This window comes from Callospermophilus lateralis, chromosome 11, assembly GCF_048772815.1.
Source record: "Callospermophilus lateralis isolate mCalLat2 chromosome 11, mCalLat2.hap1, whole genome shotgun sequence".
Classification (NCBI taxonomy): Eukaryota; Metazoa; Chordata; class Mammalia; order Rodentia; family Sciuridae; genus Callospermophilus; species Callospermophilus lateralis.
This window is the reverse complement of record NC_135315.1, coordinates 31,520,943-31,542,975: the sequence shown is the minus strand read 5'-3', so window position 1 is coordinate 31,542,975 and position 22,033 is coordinate 31,520,943. Positions and strand designations below refer to the sequence as shown.

At 46.6% G+C, this 22,033-nt stretch overlaps 1 protein-coding gene and 1 pseudogene across 8 annotated transcripts in view; one reads left to right on the top strand and one right to left on the bottom strand.

Annotated features, from left to right (window-relative positions):
- The window catches only part of Msi2 (musashi RNA binding protein 2), a 367,708-nt gene that overhangs the window by 272,662 nt on the left and 73,013 nt on the right, over positions 1-22,033 (bottom strand). The window lies entirely within an intron of this gene.
- Positions 4,385-5,436, top strand: LOC143410853 (N-acetyllactosaminide beta-1,3-N-acetylglucosaminyltransferase 2-like; annotated as a pseudogene).

The window sequence follows — 22,033 nt, the reverse complement described above, 5'->3', positions numbered from 1 at the left end:
GTTCAATCTCCAGCACAACTAAAAATGGAAACAAGCAACTCTGAATTGGGGGCTTCAGAAAGCACATGTTCACAACATGTCCCCCATGCAGTCCCCCCATCTAAAGAAGCAGACTGGAGACACTCAGTATCTCCCCCACGCTCTTTTCCACTTGTTAAAAGCCGTGACAAATGTTATGGACAAGTTAGAACCATCAAAATGAGGCAGTTCACACGGAATCTGCATTTTCCCCTTACCCGTGTGGCACCTACGTGCCCTGTAATTAGCCTCTGCCAAATGCGTATTAAGCTATATGGAGGTGCAAAGGGTCAATTATATCACCAAATGAAGGAAAGGGAAAAAAAAAACTTGTCTTGGCTTCTGGTTCTGTCTTAAATTAACTTTTAATATTGAGCAAAATGTTGTATTCACTTTTCTCGTTTTCTGAAATTTTTCTTCTGTGGAAGCAATAAGGGATTTTTAAAATTTAATAGAACTAAGAACCCAGAGAAGAATCTCTCCGGGAGCATCAATGCCAGCGGTAACAGTTTCTTCTTGTGGGTTTGCACAAACATCCAGAAACAGCACCCACCTCGGTACTACTACATCAAACTAGTGGGCTCCAGGCTCCTGGGGCCTTCAAGGGTCAGGAGAGCATCCGAGAACAAGGGCAAGCTGGCTTTGGAGCTGGACAGTGGAGCTAGAGCCCCTAGATAGATATTCCTCTCTTGCACCCAGCCCTGAGCCACCCTCTGCTCAAACCTTATATGCTTCCCAGGGAAGCCTGAATCCAGCAGGTGAGGGCCCTTAGCCATTGCCAAGGCAGTCTCCTCCCAGAGACAAGAGGCTCCACCAGGTAGGCAAAGGTAAAGTTTTAAAGAGGAATTATTGTTTCAACAGTTACACCCACAATCTTCTGTGAAGCCAGGCAGGGTACAAATTCCACCCAGATTCAAACTAAGCGAATATGCACTAGCGATGCGTCAACAGCCCATCTCCTCCCCTCCTCCTAAATCTCAGTCCACAGGAGTCCCCCCAGGAGTCCCATGTCTGCTCGGAGGGGCTGCAGAGCCCAGCCCTAGCACACAAAATGCAGGGCCAACTTCCACTCCCTCCTCACACCATGCTTGAAGGCAAAGAACTTTCTGGAAAATAGCGTCCACATCACCTCTTTGAGCCTGGGACACCATGTGGGGATTCCTGAGTGTAAGGTGGAGGCCAGGCTCTCAGTTTCTGCAAAGAGTTTCCCAGAACACACCAAGTCACAGACAAAAGGTGCTGAGTGACATCATGTGGGGCGCGGGGCAGAGGCGCAGCTAAGCCAGTGGGACCAGGAGAACACTCATAAGGGGATTAAAAACTATACCTGCGAACAGAAGAAAGCAGAGGAAGCCCACAGTAAAGGAAATGGGAGTGGGGTTCAGCTCGCACCCCAGAGCAGGTACTTCCCGGGGCAGATAGCAGAGCATCGTACAGCAGCCAGGGTCCTGCAATGTACATGTCACCGGCTGACCACAGCCACTGGACCGCACATGTGATTTCCCCACCCATGACTGGCACATATCCTGCCATCCAACACTCTTACCAATACCACTACCAGCTTTCCGTGAGGGCTCACCCACACGACCTTGGGGAAGCCCATTTTAGAGATGAAGAAATGAGATTTAGACAGGTACCTCCCAGCCCACAATCACAGACGCCGAGAGCTCAATTTCGAGCCCTGGTCTTTCTGATTTCAAGGTCCCTGCACTTAACTATCAGCATCTTCTCTCTCCCTTGCAGCTGCATTCAAAGTAAGATTAAAATACCCACACAGTCAGACCAAGGGGACCCCAAACTGCTTCTGACTAGCTGGCTCTCCTAAAGGTCCCCACACACATACACCTTGACCCAAGCAGCGGGATCTAATGGTTCTGGTTCCAGGAACTGGAGGAGATGGGTACGATCTAAAGCGCTCCTCTGGGAATGCCTGGAAAAACGAAGGGCAACCCAAGAAAGGACGGAGGACCACCTGCTAACTGGTCTAGACAGCCATCCCCATTTCCCTACCCACATTCTGACAGACAACTGCATCCAGAGTCTTTGTGAGTAGATCCAGATGCCCCCCCTCCCCCACGGCCACCATGAAACCAACCTCAAAGTATTCGGAACAACCCTGAAGAACCCGAGGTTCCTAATGACCTGAATCATTAAACATGTGATCTGGCAAGTATTGAACCTTGATCTTTGCCATCTTCAGAAAAGCCAACTGTGACCCTTGACTGGAACCCATCTGGACAAAGATGCCTGCAGAAGTCATTCTGGCTTTAAGGTACAAATGCTGGAGAAAAACAAAACAAAACCCACAGAGGTCTTCCCCTTCCTTTCTTTGCCCTCAACTCTTCACTGTTGCTTTTCTTCAGGGGCAAACAGTCACCAAGGCCTGTAACTAGGAGCCTGTGGCCCCCGAACAGCAGCCCCATAAGGTGTTCTGGTGGGTCACTGAGTACCATTCACGACACAAGTAGGAAAAGAAAGAGGTGACCCACTAAGCCCAGAGGGGAGACGGGATGTGCAGGAATCTTGGCTGCACTGTCACATCCACTAAGGGCAAAGGTGAGGCCAGGCAAAGACTCAGTCAAGAGCAATGAGGGAGCACCTTTAGCTTGCCAAAAAAAAAAAGGGAGGGGGGAGGGTGATTATTAATCTGAACAGCAAGCATTTCCCCCTGAGCATTTTCCCTTCGTATTTACTGATGAAATCTCTGTGAATGAAAACACAATCCTCTTACTGGGCAAAGAAAGACACATACACAAAAGCCCCTCAACTGAAAAATCAAGTTCGGCAGGTCGTGATTCCACCTTTAAGTGAACAGGATGCGGCCACAAAGGCCTGGGAAGGGAGCTGGCCCGGAGCTCCCACTGGAGTCATTGTTAATAAGTAAGCAGCAGCGGCCTGTACAAAGCTCTGCTAGCCTCGGCAAGCGCAGGGATCAGGGCCGAGCAAGCGCGACCCCATGGAGCCAAGAAAGCCCAAGGTCTGGGGCAGAACAGCACAGAGTGAAGGTCTCTGCCCAAGTGGGAACCCCTAACCGGCCCCAGACCACTGCTTCCTAACTTGTTTTCCCCACCAGCAGCAGAGGGAGATGGGGGTTCCTAGAACCCGAGGGGTGGGTCCTGAGGCTTAAGGCTATCCAGAGGCTGTCACCTGGGGGACCAGAAGTTCAGAACTGAAACAAGGGGACGGGAGCTGCAGCCACCAATGTGCAGCTCTTGGCTGGAAAAGGAGTCCTCTGCTCCAGGGGAAGAGGCATCTTGGTATCAGGGAACAAGGAGGAATGGGGCCAGACCTCCTTTGTGTTCCCAGGAAGGCCTGAATGGTGAGGGAGAGGGCAAGCACCCAGCGGCTAGGCAGGAACTAATCTGCCTGGGAGAACTGGGGAAGGGTCCCCTGAATGGGCCTCCAGGCAGCTGGCCAGGAGGTGCCAGAGCTGGCTGGCTGTCTCAACCCGTCCAAAATAACCACACCAATTTGCACACGAATAAGCAAACACAAAACCCCTAAGCGAGGGCATTCAAAACCGAAAGCAGCTGCTAATCACCTGTTTTAATTTTTCCCCCTGAAATTAGCTGCAACTAAGAATTTTTCAAACTCTCAAGTACAATACACAGCTTAACATTTTTCATACACCTGTAAAACCACTAAGTTAAATCCCATTACAAAAGACTCCAACTTATAAAGGAGCAGTTCAAATACAGTTCTTATCAAATACAAACAATGGAAAATGATTTAGGCACAGAACATCAGTCACTGGAAATTAACATTTGAAAAAAAAATTTTTACATAAAAACCATCTGTGTATTGAGATGGTGCACTCTGCTAAACCACGGGCCTAATTAAGGAACTAGGAACCAAGGCGTTACATGGTAATGCATTAAGTTTTGGTTTTCTTCTTTTTTTTTTTTCTTTTTTGAGTCTTGCTGAAATCTTATCAATACAGAATGGGCTGTCCTTTCCTCTCTGCAAACCTAAAATAACGTCTATGTCAAATTGCTGAGTGCTGTCGCTGACGGACAAAACACGACCTGTCTTAATTTGGGATGGGTCTCCCATGCCAGCATCTGCACCCAAGGATTTCTCCTTAAGATCCCACCAGGGGAGTTGGGCAGGGACCAAAGTGGAGGTGGGGCCGGGGCGGGGCAGAACTGGAGAGAAGCATAACGGTGGTGGGTGTTGGCAGCAGCGATGGAGGCAACAAGTGCTAGAAGCTAGCCGGCAAGGAGCACACCACCGCAGACACTACCAGCCCCCGGCCCCCCACACAGAGCATTGAGTCGCCAGGTTGAGCCGTGCACACGTGAATGCTGCCGGGCTCTCTCACCCCTGCCCCGCTGAACTGGAGCTGCTCATGGACAAGACATGAGAAATGAGTGTTAGATGTCGAAGAATCAAGTTATTGGGCATCCTGATAATGGCGAATGACTTCATTTGACTGTGGAAGTTTCCAAAAGCAGCAGCCCAAGGGGGGAAAAATGGAAATGGGAAAGTAATAACAAGCAGTACAACCCCATTCTGAGCATGTTGGCCAACCAGGGGGGAATGTATACCGGTCTTGGAAAATAAGGCATCTGAATTATTGTGAACCTGACCTGAGAGGTCAGCTGTAACAGATTTTTAAGAGTTTGCTGGACAGACTGAAAGACCTTCTCCTGTATTTGAGTTGTAGAAATTATTCACTGCTTATAGATCAACTCAATGTGCAAAGTAACATGCCTTATTGCTGGCGATGAAGTCTCTCAATCCACATTTTCCCAGAAGGCCAGCCATTTGGAAGTCCTCGGGCAGAAAAACTCATGTGGGGAACCAGTCTTCTTGCTGGACCACGCCCTCACAGAGGACAACTGAAATTTGAGAGTGAGAAGTGCAAAGACATTCTTACATGGAACTATGGAGACACTCTGTCCAACTTGTCTCTGAAGGAAGTGCTGTTTCTCAGGTGGGTGGGCCCAGACACTGAGCTCTTTATCCAGGGCAACGATGATGTTTGTGTGAATACCATTCACATCCTGAATTACCTGAACGGCTCACCCAAGCACAAAGCCGAAGACTGGTTTACAGGTGATGTGACCTACAATGCTGGCCCTACCAAGTCAAGAAACTGAAGCATTACCTTCAAGAGGTTATGTTCTCTGGGGTCTACCCACCTGAGGCAGGGGAAAGCAGAGTCCTGTCTAAGGCTGTACAACATAACTGACCAGGTCCATCTCTAACTTATTGATAGCATTTACACTGGAATGTGCCTTCAGAAACTCGGCCTCATTCCAAAAAAAGTACAAGGGCTTCAAGATATTTGATATCAAGAAGAAAACCAAGAATGATATCTGCTCTTACATAGACCTGATGTTAGTACACAGTACAAAACCTCAAGAGATGATTGATATTTGGTCTCAGTTACAAAATGCTCATTTAAAATGCTGAAATAGGGGCTGGGGTTGTAACTCAGTGGTAGAGCGCTTGCCTCGCATGTGAGACACTGGGTTTGATCCTCAGCACCACATAAAAAGGAGAAAATAAAATAAAGGTATTGTGTCCATCTACAACTAAAAAAATTTTTTTAATAAAATAAAATGCTGAAATACATACAGGCTAAATTTTGCATCAAACGACATATCTTGCCTAGTTCCCATATTGTTTGCTCACATTAGGATAATTTCTATATTGAATCATCAGAATTACCTTTGTAAGTAGTATCCATTTGAGGGCCTCCAAGTCACTCAATGCTTTTGTGACAAGGGAAAGCAGAAGCTATTAATTTTTATAGATGATATGGTGGAATGATTGGTTCTGATCTTTTCTGCTGGCTTGCAGCCATTATTTTCTAAGTTGTCCTCCTTTCTCATCTGAAATCTTAAGTTCCTGGAATGTGATCATTGTAAGTTATTTTTGTTTTGCTCTTCTAGATGATAATATTCCCACTTCCATTATCATGACTGATTTATCTAATTCAGGTGTTTATGAATCTAATGGCTGCCAAGACTTTGCTATGCATGACCCAGTGGTTTTTGTGAAATGGAATTACATTTATTTTCATGAATTTTGGATGAATTTTTTAATATTATCTACAAAATGGACTTCAGTCAAGATTTCCTGTCACCCAGAAGTATTTTCTTATCTCCATTTAATTAGTTAATTTTGCAAAATGAGAATCACATCCAGTTTTACCTTGTTGTGATTTACAGTCATAAGGAGAGAGTGAGTTTAATTTTGTGGGGGGGGGGGTTGCTGGGTGGTATCCTAATAATCATCTGAGATTTTGATGTTTTTGAAATAATGATTATGATTCCATAATGGCTAACAGGAAATTGACTTGCCCATGACAACCATATGGGTTTATGAATTTTCACTGTGGACCAGGAGGGGGGAAAAAAAAATATGTCACTTTTGAACTTGAAGTGAAAGGTCTGAAGTTGCAGACCTTTTCTTACATGGTCCATCAGTTTAAAACTCCGGAATTCCATTCTTGCCATATTTTCACATGTTGCTTATACAACATTATCATTTGGAGTAGTGATAGCTTCCCTGTCTCAGTACAGAAGTGCCTAAGTTTTTACTTATTGTTCAAATCAAAGACCAAAACATTTTCTTAAATATGTTTTGTGTGATATTTTATTTGTACACAGTGTTGTTGGTGAAATATTTCACTAGAGCATGGTACTTTAAATTCTATCGTGTAACATGTTCAATAAAGCTAATGGTTACTTTTTTGAATTAAAAAAATCCAACCAGGGCATAAAATTATCAAGATGATAAAAATGAAGAAATATGCTTGCCCTGAAAGAAAAGTTATACAAAGAGGGGAGAGCTGGCATATACAGGTAGAAAGGTCCAGAATGAAAACACAACAACCTTCCTTGCTTCTCATCTCTCTTCACTGAATAAAAGACTTTAAAAAGACCAATTCACAGCCATACCCTACATGGCACTCTGCATCTTCCCAAGAACTTGGATGTCTTGGTCCATGAACCTAGCAACTCAGTGACTTGACGAAAAGGAAACTAAGTCTCAAAAAGGTCCAGGGGCATATTCACTAAAAGGTCCCCCAGTGGAAAAGGAAGAGAAAAATGAGGGAGTCCAAAGAGGACAGACCACTGGACACCCTTGACCTTGGGAGCCAACCTGGTTCTCATGGGGCTGTCAATGGAGTGTGGTCTAAGACCCGGGTCTGTGACCCCAGCTAAGCCAATCAGTGCAATTCCCTGCACAGGCTCTGCAGAGGCGGGAAGCCCTGCCAAGCCATGGGAACCCGGGATCCTGAGGGCCATCTTCAACAACTCATGGAAAACATTTATCTACAAAAAAGAGGGAAAGGGGCCAACCCACAGAGAGGAGGAGAGGGGAGAGATGAGGAACGGAGAGAGCCACAATGACATCATGTGTGCCCCTGTAACAAAGCCAGGAAAACCCTTGGACTTAACAGTTGCATGGGCCAATTTATTCCCTTTTCTCCCTGAGCTCACTTTGAGTCTGGTCATTTGAAACCAAAAAAGGATCGTGAGTTATATATGACCCAGAAGTCTATATGGAATGCATGCTGACCACAGTCGCCACAGTTGTCAGACTATCTCTATTTTCAACACTAAATTCTGTGGCCCCAGAAAGCCACTCCCACCCCTGCCTTCTCCAGTCCTCTCTCTAGCCAGCAGCTGGAGTGATCTTCTTCAACAGTTAATCATATTGCATCACTCTCTGGCCCCAGGCCTTCCCTGGATGTCCCATCACAAGCTCCTTTGTATGAGCTTCAAGGTTCCTCTTATCTGGCCCTGGCCTCCTCTCATCTCCGGGCCCCTCCACTCCACCACTCTGCCCTCCCGGGGCTTCAGATTCACCAAGTTTCTTCCTGCCTAAAGACATCTATTTGCAGTCGCCTCACCCAAAACTTGGGCGGTGCTGTCCTTCCCTTAACTCCCTTCTCTATCCCGACTTCTTCTCTGCCTTAGTATTCTGGTTCTTTAACAAAGTATCTGAGATGTGTTATTTTATTTCATTTTAGGGTACTGCAGATTGAACTCAGGGGCTCTCGACCACTGAGCCACATCCCCAGCCCTTTTTTGTATTTTATTTAGAGGCAGGGTCTCACGGAGTTGCTTAGCGCCTCGCTGTTGCTGAGGTTGGCTTTGAACTCACGATCCTCAGCATCCAAGCCGCTGGGATTTATAGGCGTGCACCACAGTGCCTGGTAGATCTGTTCATTTATAAAGAATATTTAACTCAGGGTTCTGGAGGCTATGAATCCAAGAGTATGCCTCTGGCATCTGTGGAGCACCTGGCGACAGCCTTCTTGATCCTTCATAAGGTGGCAGAAAGCATCCCATAGCCAAATAGAGTAAGCATGCCAGCTCTGGTCTCCCCTGTCCTCTTCTTACATCCTCAGACTTTTTTATTTTTTATTTTGAGGCAGGGTCTCACAAGTTCCTGAGGCCGACCTTGAACTTGTAATCATCCTGCCTCAGCCTCCTGAGTGGCAGGGATTACAGGTGTGCACACCATGCATGGCTCCTTTCCAGCCACTAACGCCATTATGGGGGCTCCATCCTCATGACCTCATCTAATCCTAATTACCAAAGTCCCCAACTCCAAATACTATTAACATACGAATGTGGGAATTAAGTACCTAGCAGATGAACTTTAAGGGAGACACATTCAAATCACAACTTCCTACAGAGGTGCTCGCTAAAACAACTCTTCCAACGTTGCTTATATCCCTTCACCTGACTCTTCCACAACGCTCAGCACTATGAAATCATATTTTATATTTACTTATCATTCCTCCAACTTTGAAGGTAAAGGCAAGGACCCTGACCATTTGGTTTACTTCTATAGACCCAGTGCCTGGCCTCTGGCACTATGTATTGAATAAACACAATTCCAGTACCATGGCATCCAAACAACACCTCCCAGCCACTCCCACAAGGCATAGCTTAGAACCCCAGGCCTTTCTACATCTGTAGGCGCTCCACCCCACAACTAGTTATGCTGCTAACCAGGGGCTGGCAAGCTGCAGCCTACAGGCCAAATCTGGTCTGTTATCTGTCTTTATATGAACACCTGGAACTGATTTGATAATACAAAATGATAACTCTGAACTCCAATTTGGCAAAATAATACCTCCCCCCAATAATACCCATTCTTCTCAACAATAAACTGGTATTACAAAAAAGCCGTACTCAATTACTGCTCTTGTATTTTCAATTTCGTCAGTGAAAAGTTTGTGTAAATTTGTTTTCTCTCTTGTTATGGTGTAAGTATCTACATAATATCCTCAATATTGCTTCTTGGCCTACAAAGCCTAAAATATTTACTATCTGGCCCCTTTACAAAGAGAAGAGGAGTTTGTCAACCCCTGCCATGGACTTAACTACTCATTAAAATGGGAAAGGAGACTTAACAGGTCAGTTCAACCCCAGCACCATGCAGGACTAATTGTTAGCAAGGAAACAAGAAGATGACCAAGTCCTAAGGTGATCTTCATGTCCTGGGACCTGTGTGTGTGTGTGTGTGTGTTGGGGGGGGGATCTGATTAAATCTGCAAACTATTGAAAGCACTGAGATGAAACCCTGCAGAGGAAATAGGTATTTTTTTAACTCGGCAAATATCCCTACAGGTGAAATGACAACGAACACTAGCCTCCATCTCCCCCAGTCCTTAAATAAATAACTAAAGATGTAACTGCCCACATTTTACCTTAGACGCTCTTAGGAACTTTTGTTTATTCTGTTAGGACCATACATCAGTGCACCAGGGCTTTCATTAGCCACATGCTTATCAATGGTCCTTCAGGACACAGGGGTCCTTAGTACAATCCCCCCGACTCCGTGCTGCCACACATATCCCATGCCCTCAAAAAAAAAAAACAAAAAAACAAAACAAAACAAAACAAAAAAAAAAAAAAAACAATAGCACTTTGAAACCTTGTCACATCAATCAACAAGCTTCCATCCAATGGAGAAAGCACAGCCACGCCTGCTCCAACTCTACCCGCATTGGCCCAAGGACGACGTCCATGGCAGCAGTGGGCTAAGGCTAAAATTCACCCCATCTCAGCCAGCAAAAGTCCAGTAATGGTCTGGGAAACACATGAGAGCCCAAGTTCTACTGGAGCTGCCAAGACACTAAAGGAACGAAATATGTCCTTCTCTGGAAGGGAGCACATTTTCAGGAGCTGTGTGGGGAAGGATGGGCCAGTGGGCTGTTGATATCCAAATCATCATTAAATGACTCAACTTTCCAGAAATAAAAGGCGTCACAGTGGGAAATTCTCCATCTTGACTTTGCTCTCTGGCTTCAGCAGAATAAAGCTGCAGAGCAGAGAACCAATTAATTTTTAAGCATTTCTTTAAAATTACAAGAGCCACCCTCACCCAGTCCAGTCATTACTAATTTCCTGCTTTCCACACCCTGATCCTTGCACCGCCCTGTGAAATTACTGAGTGCCAGGAGGGCTGAAGCGGGCCCAGGAGGAGCCCTGCTGGCCTGAGCAAACTGCTGGCCTAAGGGGCCCCATCCAAGTTAAGACAGGCCAGGAAGAGACAGAGAAGCCTGCACACACCAACGTGAGTCCTTTGAGGCCCAGAACCCCGTCCAGGCATAGCCATCACAAAGTACAATCATTCAGGGATTAGGTGACACTTATTCCCTTCATCTCCCATCCAGGGTACCTCCATACCCCCTGCTAGAATCACAGACCCAAGCAGAAGAGCAAGGAGACAGGCGTGGTGCTCCCCATGGGCAAGGCCAACCGACCCATTAGAAACAAGGGTCCCGGCCACCTACCACCTGGGAGCCCCCTTCATCTGGTTCCCTTCCACCCACCAAAGTCTGTTTTCCCTTCTCCTTCCTGTCTAAAATGGGAGGAGCAAATACCAAGTGTTCTGTCCAGGCTTCTAAATTCTAGAAATCAAAGAACACAGTGGTTCTCCTTATCTGAATTTCACTTTCTACAGTTTCAGTGACCGCACAGTCAACTGTGGTCCAAAAATATTACATGGAAAATTCCAGAAATAAACAATTTGTACATTTTCAATAATTTCATTTTAGTATACTGTTAAAACTGTGCCCTTTTGTTATTACTTCTTATTATTATTAATCTTACTATCCCTAATTTGTAAATGAAACTGTTATCCTAGGGTCCGAACCCACAGGGTTCGGCACCATCTGCTGTTTCAGGCACCCGAGGATCCTTAAACATGGCAGATAAGGGTAGACTACTGCAAATAGGTCTCTAGGCTACAGATTTCTCTACTCGGGGAAAATATCAAAGTGGTCTCAGGTTCCAAAAGAGAGATGGTGTCCCAAGATATCATGTATTGGTGAATCCCAGAGGGTAGCTGGTTAAAGAAGGAACAATGCAGGCTCATGACTTCACATCCAGAGTCACTCACCTGACAAACATCTGCTGACAAAATACCCACTATGTGCTGGCACTGTGCGGGGAACATAATAGCAAACCAACCAGACGAGAAATTCCTGCCCTCCTGGGCCAGGCTTCAGATGCCTCCTGCACCTTAAGGGTCTGAAAGGGATACAAGGATGGAGAAGCTGAGCTTGCACGGCCCCTTCATCTCAGTACGGCATCACATGTTCACTGGCTGTCTCACTCGGCCCCTCATTCCTCCAACACAAACTTGGAGCAGGCACTGGGACTGGTGGAAGGGTCCAGAATTTACACACAAGAGGCCTAGGAACAGCAAACTCCTAGAGGGAGAGGAAGGTGCGTTGACCTGTGGCGGCTGGAAGTATGACGGAGGTGAGGGCGGGAGCTAAGCTCCGGTCCCAGCACCCCAACAACAGGCCCCGGGACTTCAGGGCCAGCGAGACCGGGTCAATGCCCTTCCTGGGATGACGGGGGTGGGGTGGGGAGGTGAGGGGTGCTGCTTATTCTGATCTGACCTCCAGAACCACTGCTGCTCTCTTTCTCGCTGCCCAGGGCCTTGCAGGAAGGACCTCCGTAGGATGGTCTCAGGGATCCCTGACTTTCTACCTTCAGGCTGGGCCTGGCCCACATGAGTCAGCATCAGGAGACGGTGGGAAGAAGCCGGCCTCCCCACCGCCCCTGTTTGCTGGGCTGTGTTCCTCTGCTCTGTACCCCGAGCCCTGCAGGGCAGCCCTCCTCACAGCTGAACTCCAGTGAAGGCTCCCTTCCTGGGCCCCTTGGGGCCTGGGGGACTTCTGCAGAGCGCTGGTGCCTGCTCCTCGTTCCTTCTTGAGCCTTTACCTCTGTCTACTCCTCTCAACAGTCAGTCCTTTCCATTACCCTCTCCCGTGCTGTTCTGCCCCCACAGGAACCCTGGCTGATGAGGCCATGGGTGAACCTCAGACTGGAAAGTGTCATGCGCACTGAAGGGACGAGCAGAGCACATCAAGAACAGGAGGAGAGGGGGCCTGGGGTCGTGGCTCAGTGGTAGAGCGCTTGCCGAGCATGCATGAGGCACTGGGTTCGATCCTCAGCACCACATTAATGTAAAATAAAGATATGGTGTCCACCTAAAACCTAAGAATAAATATTTAAGAAAAAAAAAAAGAACAGGAGGAGAGGACGAGGACCAGGAGCAGCTCAGAGGCCAGTGAGGCAGCAGCAGGCTGGATAAGCAAGATGGAGGGACGTGCACCCCAAGCCAGGGAGCCCCCTTAGCAAGGGCAGAGAGGCATCAACAGCCAGCAGGAGCAGGAACTGAGACATTGAGACTTGACCCTAAGCAACGGGCAGTCTCTGAAGGCCAATCACAGGGTGACTCCATCCAGCACTCCATGTATTTTCAGACACATCCCTTCCCTGGACAAACTGGAAATTGGCATTCGCTTAGGACAAATAAACATAATCCCTAAAACTGCTATTCCAGAGCACTGTGTCTGGAATCGAAGGCAAAAAAATAAAAGCTATCAGACCATGAAATATGGTTCACAGTAATATCCTCCCGTGAAAACACACACGCGCACACACACACACCTATTTCTGGCACTGTTAACAACAGGCACTGGAGCATTAACAACCTCAGGTGAAAACACACCAATCATTAACAACAGATTTTGAGAAGTTTACAACCTAAATAACTATCAGTGGAACACATAAGTTACTTAATATAAAGCGGTTCCATATGGTTCATTTATAATTCACGTGGCATCAGTCAGCAAGAATCCACTGAAGTGACATCACTAGAACCACTAGATGACTTTAATTCTTCTACAAAGGCAGCAAACAAGAGTGTATTCAGGAGATATTCAGGTGCTACTGGATTCTACAATACTCTTGGATTTAAATATTAAATTCTTAGTTTCCTACTGTCCCTTGGGTTTTCAGTGTAGATATATATGTGAGAGAGAGCGAGCAAGTGAGAGTGTGGATGTGTGTGAGTGTGTCCTGAAAGTGGATTAAAAAGGCTTCAAGTAAAATAAATTCTAACATTCCTCTGCTAATAAGCCCACCATGGCCAGTGTTAACTCCTTTTTATTGTTCTTGGCTGCAAGCAGACAGGTTGGAACACAAGCATGCATGTGTACCAACTTGACAACTGTAATGAAACTGATAAAAGGTGATCTATTGGCCTACTGAAGTCTTCATAATCACTGATACTCCCTACACAGTACCTAGACACAGAAGCACACAATTCACCTTTCTAAAGCCAATCCACCACAGCATTTCCTTTTCCTCTTTGTTCTCCCCCCAGTATATATAATGGCCACATATGTATGTTGACAGCTTTCCCCTATTTCTTTAATCGATGTCAGAATCACTCATAAATGTTAATTATGAAGAAGAGTTCAATGTTCTTCCCCACCTGTGCCAATGGAGAACCTGTGAGTTTCCCGTACTCTTCCTTTGAGTTTTCATTTTCCAGAACTGCTCTCCTCCATCTCTCCAATGAGCTCAGGGGCACATGCACATATGCCCATGCAGGTAGACACATACGCGTGCACACACATACACATATACACACACACACATTCACACTCGGCACATCCCCGGTGCTGAGTCAGGAGTCAAACAGCCTTCATTACAGAAAGGGAGAAGCAGGTGGGCAGAGGAGGGTCCTAACAGTAGGACAGAGGGATGCTCGAGGGGGCAGCAGCCTGGACCCCTCATCTCAGGCCTCTGATCCTGGAACAGAACAAAGGAGTGGTCGGCCAGGAACCATGATGGAGGGCCAGCCAGAGACTTAGTGTTTTTCAGAAGCTGTGAGAAAACTTCTCTGTGCCCCCAAATATCCCCTTGGTCTGCTAGCCAGGACGTGAAGCTTTGAACTAGAGATAAAGCTTTTGGGTCTATAATTTGAAATGGGCGGCTTGCAGACAGCACCCTGGCACCTCAGAGAGTTCACTCAAACAAGTGGAAACAATGTCAGACCTTTCCTAATTCAAACAGTCAGAAGCTAAGAATCCAGAACACCGAGAGGGGATGTGACTTGGAGAGGAAAGGGACACCACCTTATAAATGCTACCACTCCCTCATAGGGCATCTGCTCTGGCTACAAAAGCAACCTGAACCTGAGAGTTCCTGAGTCTGAGCAGTGGTCTCTAGTCCCAGGGGCAGCCTAGGTACCTGTCACTACCTGCTCACCTCTGGGACTCCCATCTCAGCTCCCTGGTCTAACGGTCCTCACACTCAGTGGCACAGGTACATGCTGGAACGGGTGTGAGATGCGCTGCAAGCAACTTGTGCTACTAGGGAAGAACCAAAGCATGTGAAGAACTCAACATTTAAGAAAGCAGAGCAGATTCTAGGTGTTTCCTATAGCAATGTCACCTTCCCCACCGGCAGCAGTGTGTGCACCCGTGAGCAGACAAAGAAGGGCTGAACATGCAGCAAAGCACTGAGGAACCGAACCATGAGCCCCAGGAAGGCAGGGACCAAATGCACTTATCTTGCTCCCGGCTGCGTCCTCACAGCCAGCCCTGGGCCTGGCAGAGGGCAAGGCCTAGTGTTGGTTCAGTGAATGAGAGAAGGAAAGAACACTCAGCCAACATCCTGAGAGCCGGACAGTACGCTGAGACCACGTGAAGATGACTGATAATGACATCAACTACAGCTAATTCCACTGGGCACGCATTGTAGGCAAACTAGAGACAACCCACTCTGCCAGAGGAGGAACCCCAAGACCCAATTCTACCACTCTGCTTCCAGGGGTGCTGTGGGTAGAAACTCCAGGGAGGTGACCTCACTGAACACCCTAGTCACGATGATGAAGACAGACAACCCCAATAAAAGAGCCAGGGGCCGCACCACGCACAATGCTAAGTGGGAAGAGCAAGGGAAGAGCGTACATCTGCTCTTCAGAAACGCCTACACCAAGGGTTTGTACGCACGGGGACGTGCCTGGAAAGCAACGTGACCCACAGGCAGGATGGTGGGTGGATGTGTTCCTTTGCTTTGCTTAGAATTTGAAAACTGCTGCTGTAATGTTGCATTCATTATTGAAAAACAATGTTTAAGATATTTTTAAAGAGCTATTTTGGAGTCCAGGTCTCATAATTCAAATTTTGATGATAATACACTATAAAGTACTCAGTATACTAATTCCTACTCTTTTGCTACAATCTTAGTCCAGGACACACCACATCCTATTACCCATGGCAATAAGGCAATGTGAAAGACCAGGATGGTCATAGTGCATTTCCAGGAACGATGGTGAGCAGGGGCACTGTCTACGGGCTGCTTCATTGAGAAGCTGGCCTTGGTTAAGATGTTGGCAAATTTTCTATATGGAACTCCACGGCAAAGGCATTACTGGTATGTGTCTGATATGGCTAAGATGTGGCCTGAATCCTTAAAGCATCATTTTAAAGATAACCAAGGTAAATTCAAAATACACGTGCACACACATACACACACGCCTGGTACCACTCTCTATATTCTGTTCAAACACTGTATAAATTAAGACCCTTTGTAAAATTTCCTATCCAATGATTCAAACAACAACACCACCAAAGAATATCTTGTGGTCTTAAAAGCATTTAAACTCATCCAGTTTGGACTACAGTTACCACATTCACAGTTTTATTTCATTCCTCTGTAAGACAGAGCTTTCTCAAATCCCCTGAGAGGCCCAGTCGTAGGTTATTGCACATATTAAATCAATGGATGAGATCAATGAATTCAATGAGTTTACATCTTCATTAAGAAATACTTAAAAAAAAATGGGCATTATTTTCACATTTCAATTCCTGTTAAGAATAAATATTAAAAGGGGTTATTTCACTGTTACACTTTTTAAATTCCAAAAGGTTGCAATTTTTATGCAACTCCCAAAAAATCAAGCAGAGGGGATCTTACGAAACTACAAGGGAGACCAATAGAGTAGAGGAAGGAACCCAGAGAGACGGACGACAGGAGGGAAAGGGAAGTAGTAGGGGGTGAAACTGACCAAATTATGTCATGTGCATACACAAATATGTAACAACCAATCCCACTGTTATGACTAATTATAATGTACCCATTTTAAAAATGAAAAAAAGAAATGCACGAACACAAGTAATAGCTGTTTCTCCTTTACAGTAGCGATGTGAAATCTTCTTTAAAACAAATGTTCTTATGGTCGTAGAGTGAATCAATATAAAAATATATTTAGTAATTCTGAAACACATCACTTGAGAATATGGTTAAAAAAATCACAAAAGTTTGATAAAAAGCAGCATTTGGGGGGTACGAACCTAACATTTTTCATCTCTCATCTTTGACCTGTCTTTTTCTCCTCCTCCTCCATCGGCCACCCATTCCTCTATTTCAAAAAGTTGCACCTATCACAACAAAGGGAGTCCACCAAGGCAGGACTGCTGCATTTCCTGTTTGCTCTGCATGGGACCCCGCGTGAGCTCATTTTAAAACACAAGGCAATGCTTTCAAGAGCAGGTGCTATGCTACCTCCTGCGCAAGAAAGAAGGGGAAATGAGGGAATAGACACATATCTGTTTATCTTTACAGAAAGAAAAGCAAGAAAGACAAACTAGAAAACACTGAGGTTGGTTGCCTCCGGGGACGGGAGATAGGGTAGGAGGGAAGTCACAGCACTTCTCTCAAGCTGAGTAAGATTAGATGAACAAAGGGGACAGCAAGAGGAGGAAACCCTGAGGCTGGAAGCAAACTGTGCCCCCGGTGAAGGGTGAAAGGCATGGGGAGAGAGAGCCCAGGAGTTCATGCCCACAGGATCTGAATGCATAAGCAAAGTGCACAAGCCCTGAACACTCAATAGGTCAGTCTTCCACAGTGGCCTGGTCACACCATGCTGGCCCTGTTTTAGATGTGTTACAGCACTGTGCAAGCTTAGTAAAGTGCTGAGGGTGACAGACAGGGCCCTCACAGAGACAGAGATTGAGGAGGCACAAAAGGACTCTGGCAGAAGAGTCGGGACTAGAGGAATGATGTGGATGCTTGACTTCTGTGTGTGTGTGTGTGTGTGTGTGTGTGTGTGTACATTCACATACAAATGTTTCCCAGATCTCTGCTGAAAAAATGGCCTAGAAGCAAAGACACCCCAGTAACAATCAGCAAAGATGATCTACTAACACTGATTTATCTTGGCCTCTAAATCCATTCCTCACTCAAAGAAACGGGCTCCTTAGAGAAATGACTAACTCCAGGTCTGGGGCAGGGCAGGCATGAGAGGAACTTGGAACAACGTGGTATGCCAGAAAGTTAAGAAGCACTTTAAAATGCTGGAAGGAATCAGAATAAAGGGCCTCCCGCTGGTCCAATTTAGGCACCAAAATGATTAACTACAGTAATGATTATAAGTCACTGAAATAATAGTCCACATCTATAACGTCAAAGAAGGAAGGGCTCCTTCTCAGCAGAACTGCTGACTGCCAACTGGAAGACACCGCAAGAGTGCAGGAGGGCGACGATCACCTTGTAACCACCAGACAAGACTAGATCAGGCAAGAAGCACGCAGGCGGAGGCTAAGCCCAGTGGAAACTTGGACAAGGAGCGGATCTTACAGCATCTACCCAAAGACTGCTTATTAGCTGCAAGAGAAAACCTAATTACCATACAGTGGAGAAATCAAACAACACCTTGGCCAGGTCATCAAAGAGAGGAAGATGGACATCAAGTGCCTCCAGACGTGATAGCCTGAGAAGGACATGAAAAACACTTAACATCGTATTCTGGCCAGGAATGCATCACTTGCATTTAATCATGAGGAAATATTGGACAAGAATGTTCTCATGGAAAAAAAAAAAAGGAGGGGGAGAGGTGGATATATTCTTTATAAATGGCAATGTCACAGAAGGCAAAGAGAGGCTATAGAAACATTCCAGAGTACACGAAAGAGACCAAGAGAAAAAAATGTCACACCTGCTCCTCTATTATGTCCTATATTGGAGGGAAAAAGAATCCCACGACATGCGGGGGTCGATGGATAAAACTGGAATGCAGATGGGAGATTACGTAAAAGCCCCGTATCAATGAGATCGACGTGAAGTTTCTAAGTGTCCTGTAGCTGGGCCGGAGAATACCACCATTCTTAGAAACCAAGCGAGTGAAGGACATATGGGGGTTCTACGTACCTATTCTTTAAGGTGTTCCCCTAAGTCTTAAATTATTCCCAAACACAGAGCAGAAAAGGAGGGAGGAGGAGGAAAGGCAGCAATTTGGTAGACAAAGCTGGGGCCATGTCCACTGGCTCAGCACGTGGCTCAGCCGAGCTCACGCGCTCCTTCGAAGCTTTGCTCCGTTTCCCCATCTGTGAAGTGGGTCAGATGGCTCAGCTCCTGCCTGCCTCACAGGTTCTGCAGAAAGATAAAGTGACACACAAGCATGCAAAGGCAGTAAAACTGATTTAATCACATCTTCTGAGGGCACTCATCACGGGCTGTTTCTCTTTCCTATTGGGTATCAGATTTTGCAAGATAATAGCTGAACTCTGGCAAATGTGGATGACTTCAAAAAAGGGAGTCAAGGTCACAGAACTCTTTAACTGGGTGTTGTCGGATAAATATTTGCTTAAATACAATCCCCAAAGTCATCAATGTATTCTAGGATCATTTCGAAATGTGTGTATTTGGAAGCAAAAGAATTACAATGGCCAAAGATGGGATAATATACTAAAATTAACCACAGCTGTTTAGAGTGATTGATCATAACTCATTTTCCTCTACTGCTTTTCAAAGTTTATACAGCGGTTTTGTACTTTCTAATTTGTAAAAGACAGTTCTGTGGTTATGGGAAACGTTCCCAAAGGTCTTCAAAACTCCGCTCCACCTTCACAAGCCCTCCTCATACCCTCAGCTGGTAGTCAACCCCAGAAAGAAGACCGCGTAAGTGCATGAGTGGAACAAGCAATTTCTGCATATAAAATGAAGAATGGGCAGTCTGGAGGTTTTCAAGAGATACTCTGCCAACTTCCTGGTCCAGATTTAGACCTGATCCCTCTGACCAAGGGGAAAAAAAAAATTATTTTCAACTTCAAGTCCTCACAAAAATACCACAAATTAATGACTACGCATTCCTTCGGGAGAAAGATCCATCATCAACCACCAAGGTTTCTACTGAACTTGGCCCTGGGGGCTCCTGAAAATACCCTAGACTTCCTTCCTAGCAGCTGAGCAACCGGAAGACTTGGAGAAAGACCAAAATCTCCAGGTGGCCCCTCAGTGCATTCAACTAAGAAATACACCAAGTTTCCATATTGCCCACCTCCCTGCCGATGTGGGGACAGGATGTCCATGTCCCAAGGAGGTGTTTTGCCAACATCTCTCAGATCCACATCAAATATAATATTCAAACCAATTAGCTCCAACAGCATCAGGAGCAAGCAACATCTCCACGCTCTCATTACGGGGCCATCCTATTCAATTCCTAATGAGAGGAGAGACAAAGGCAGTGGATGCAATAGGGTCTACTTCAAAAATTCTTTTTCTTTTAGAAAACAGATCCTCTTTTGTTCTGGTTAAACACCAATTACTCTGCTCTCTCTAACATGCAAATCAGCTGAAAATAGGGCAATATGTAGCTCACTCCAGTTCCACTGCAAGTTTGAATGAAGAAAAGAGAAAGAGGACAGGGAGGGAGAGGGAGAGGGTGAAAAGAAAGGGGAGAGAAAGAAGAGGGAAAGGAGAAAGGCAAGATGAGCGATAGAGGCAAATCCCTGGGGGTCTTCAATTCCAAGTACTTTGTGCTCAGATAAAGCTCTTTTCAAAAAGCTTTTTTGTATTATCTGTGCCGGTGCCCACAAGCGGTGATTTTGCCATTATCCAAAAAAATAAAGCAAGAAAAGAAAAAGCACATTAAAGTATACAATATAAGCAAGAAAAGCAGAAGTAGCCAACAAAGCTATTTACCCACAGCTCTCACTTGCTACAAACACCCTCCAAAAAAAAGCGATGTTGCTGGCGTCACATACCAGAGCAGGGGAAGGAGGAGGAACTCACAAGTCCTCCATCCCTGGATGGTAAAGGGTCCTCAGGCAGGTGGTGGTGTGAGGACCAACCCAGGAAGCATCCAGCTCAACCTCTGGCTCAGGCACTGGGGTGCTTGGTTTGGTTTTTCCTCATTTTCATTGAGTTTAACTACTTTGAAATTTCAATCCTCCACACACATTATTACTTTTCTTTCTTTCTTTCTTTCTTTTTTTTTTTTTTTAATGCAGGTGGGTATGTGGTGGGGTATATCCGGGTTCTCTCAGCTCCCAAGGAAGTCAACGCAGCACTGCTCAGTCCTCACTGTACACCTGCCACCCAGGAGAGCTGGAGGAGAGGCACACCTTACTCTCAGGTCTGCCTGGGGTCTGAGCCTCTGCATCTCTAACAGGCTCCCAGGTGATGCTGGGACCACCTGGAACCACCTCCCCTGCTTCTGCCTCTCATTTCAGATTTTGTCTTGCTTGACCTTATTCCCTCACCCACCACCCCCCAGTCGAAGTGAGGAGCCCTACAACAACAGCTCCCTCATGCTAGGCTTGGATGGTCACGCTGCCCCAGGCACCACGGAGTTTCTCCACAATGTACCCAAGCGAGAACACTCAGGTCAGAAGGGACTTCAGGGAGGAATGCAAGTCCAGGGCCAGAAGTGACCCCGTATTACTACTGCTCAGGCTCCCCCAAGGACAACCAGTCCAGGGCTTCAAGTCAAGGAAGGGCAGCCAAGGTGAGCAGTGACCAGAAACAGGGCTTCCTGCTGCTGGACTCAGGTGCCACACGAAGAACGTGCGGCACACACTGGCACTCGGCAGAGGGTCAGCCTCCAGCGCCCTCTCTTACACCAACCCCAGTCTGAAGGACAAGTGCCCCCTCTCCACTCCACTCAGAACTCGAGTGTCCAGCTGACAACACTTCCCACTAAACACCCCCTCCAGGAGGCAGTTCTCTCGGCCCGCCCCAACCCCAGAACTGCTAGCCTGGCTGGAAAGACTACAGGGTGAAATGACCCAGTCACAACAAGGGGATCCCCCGCCACATTTCCCCTTTTTGGACCTGCCCTCTTTACATATGAGCTGCACAAATGTCCCACCCCTGTCCAGGACAAGAAAATAAAGACACATTTGCTGGGATCCCTTTAAGTGCCGGGACTGATCCACTACATTTCATCTCATCTAGGCCTCCAGAGAGCCCCGCAGTGTTGACACTACCTCCATTTGGCAGGAGAGAAAATGGAGAGGCCAAGAGGTGACCCTGATGGTGCTAGCAACGACGACGGCGTGGTTCAGAGGTGGCGCTGTGGCGGCTGGTAGGGTGGCTCTGGAGGCAGACTCCACAGGTTTGCATAATGGCCCAGACACTTACTAACTGCACAAATAGGAGCCTCTTTCAGCCTCGGAAAATGGGCCAAGAAGCATGCTGTTCTCCAAGGGGATTTGTGAGGACTGTCTGGGACATCCTGGAGTTAAGGTGCCATCATTCAATGTCAACAGGCCGGGAAGGGCTGGACCCACCCTGGAAGGGAGGAGAGCTGGGGCTAGGGCTGGGCTGCACCGTGTGGACAGGCTCGCAACTTTAAAGTGGTTACCTTCATGCCCATCTGGTGAGGGACACTTAGAGGACCACCACACACGCACGGGTGGCCTTGGGGACTCAACTCCAGCTGGGCA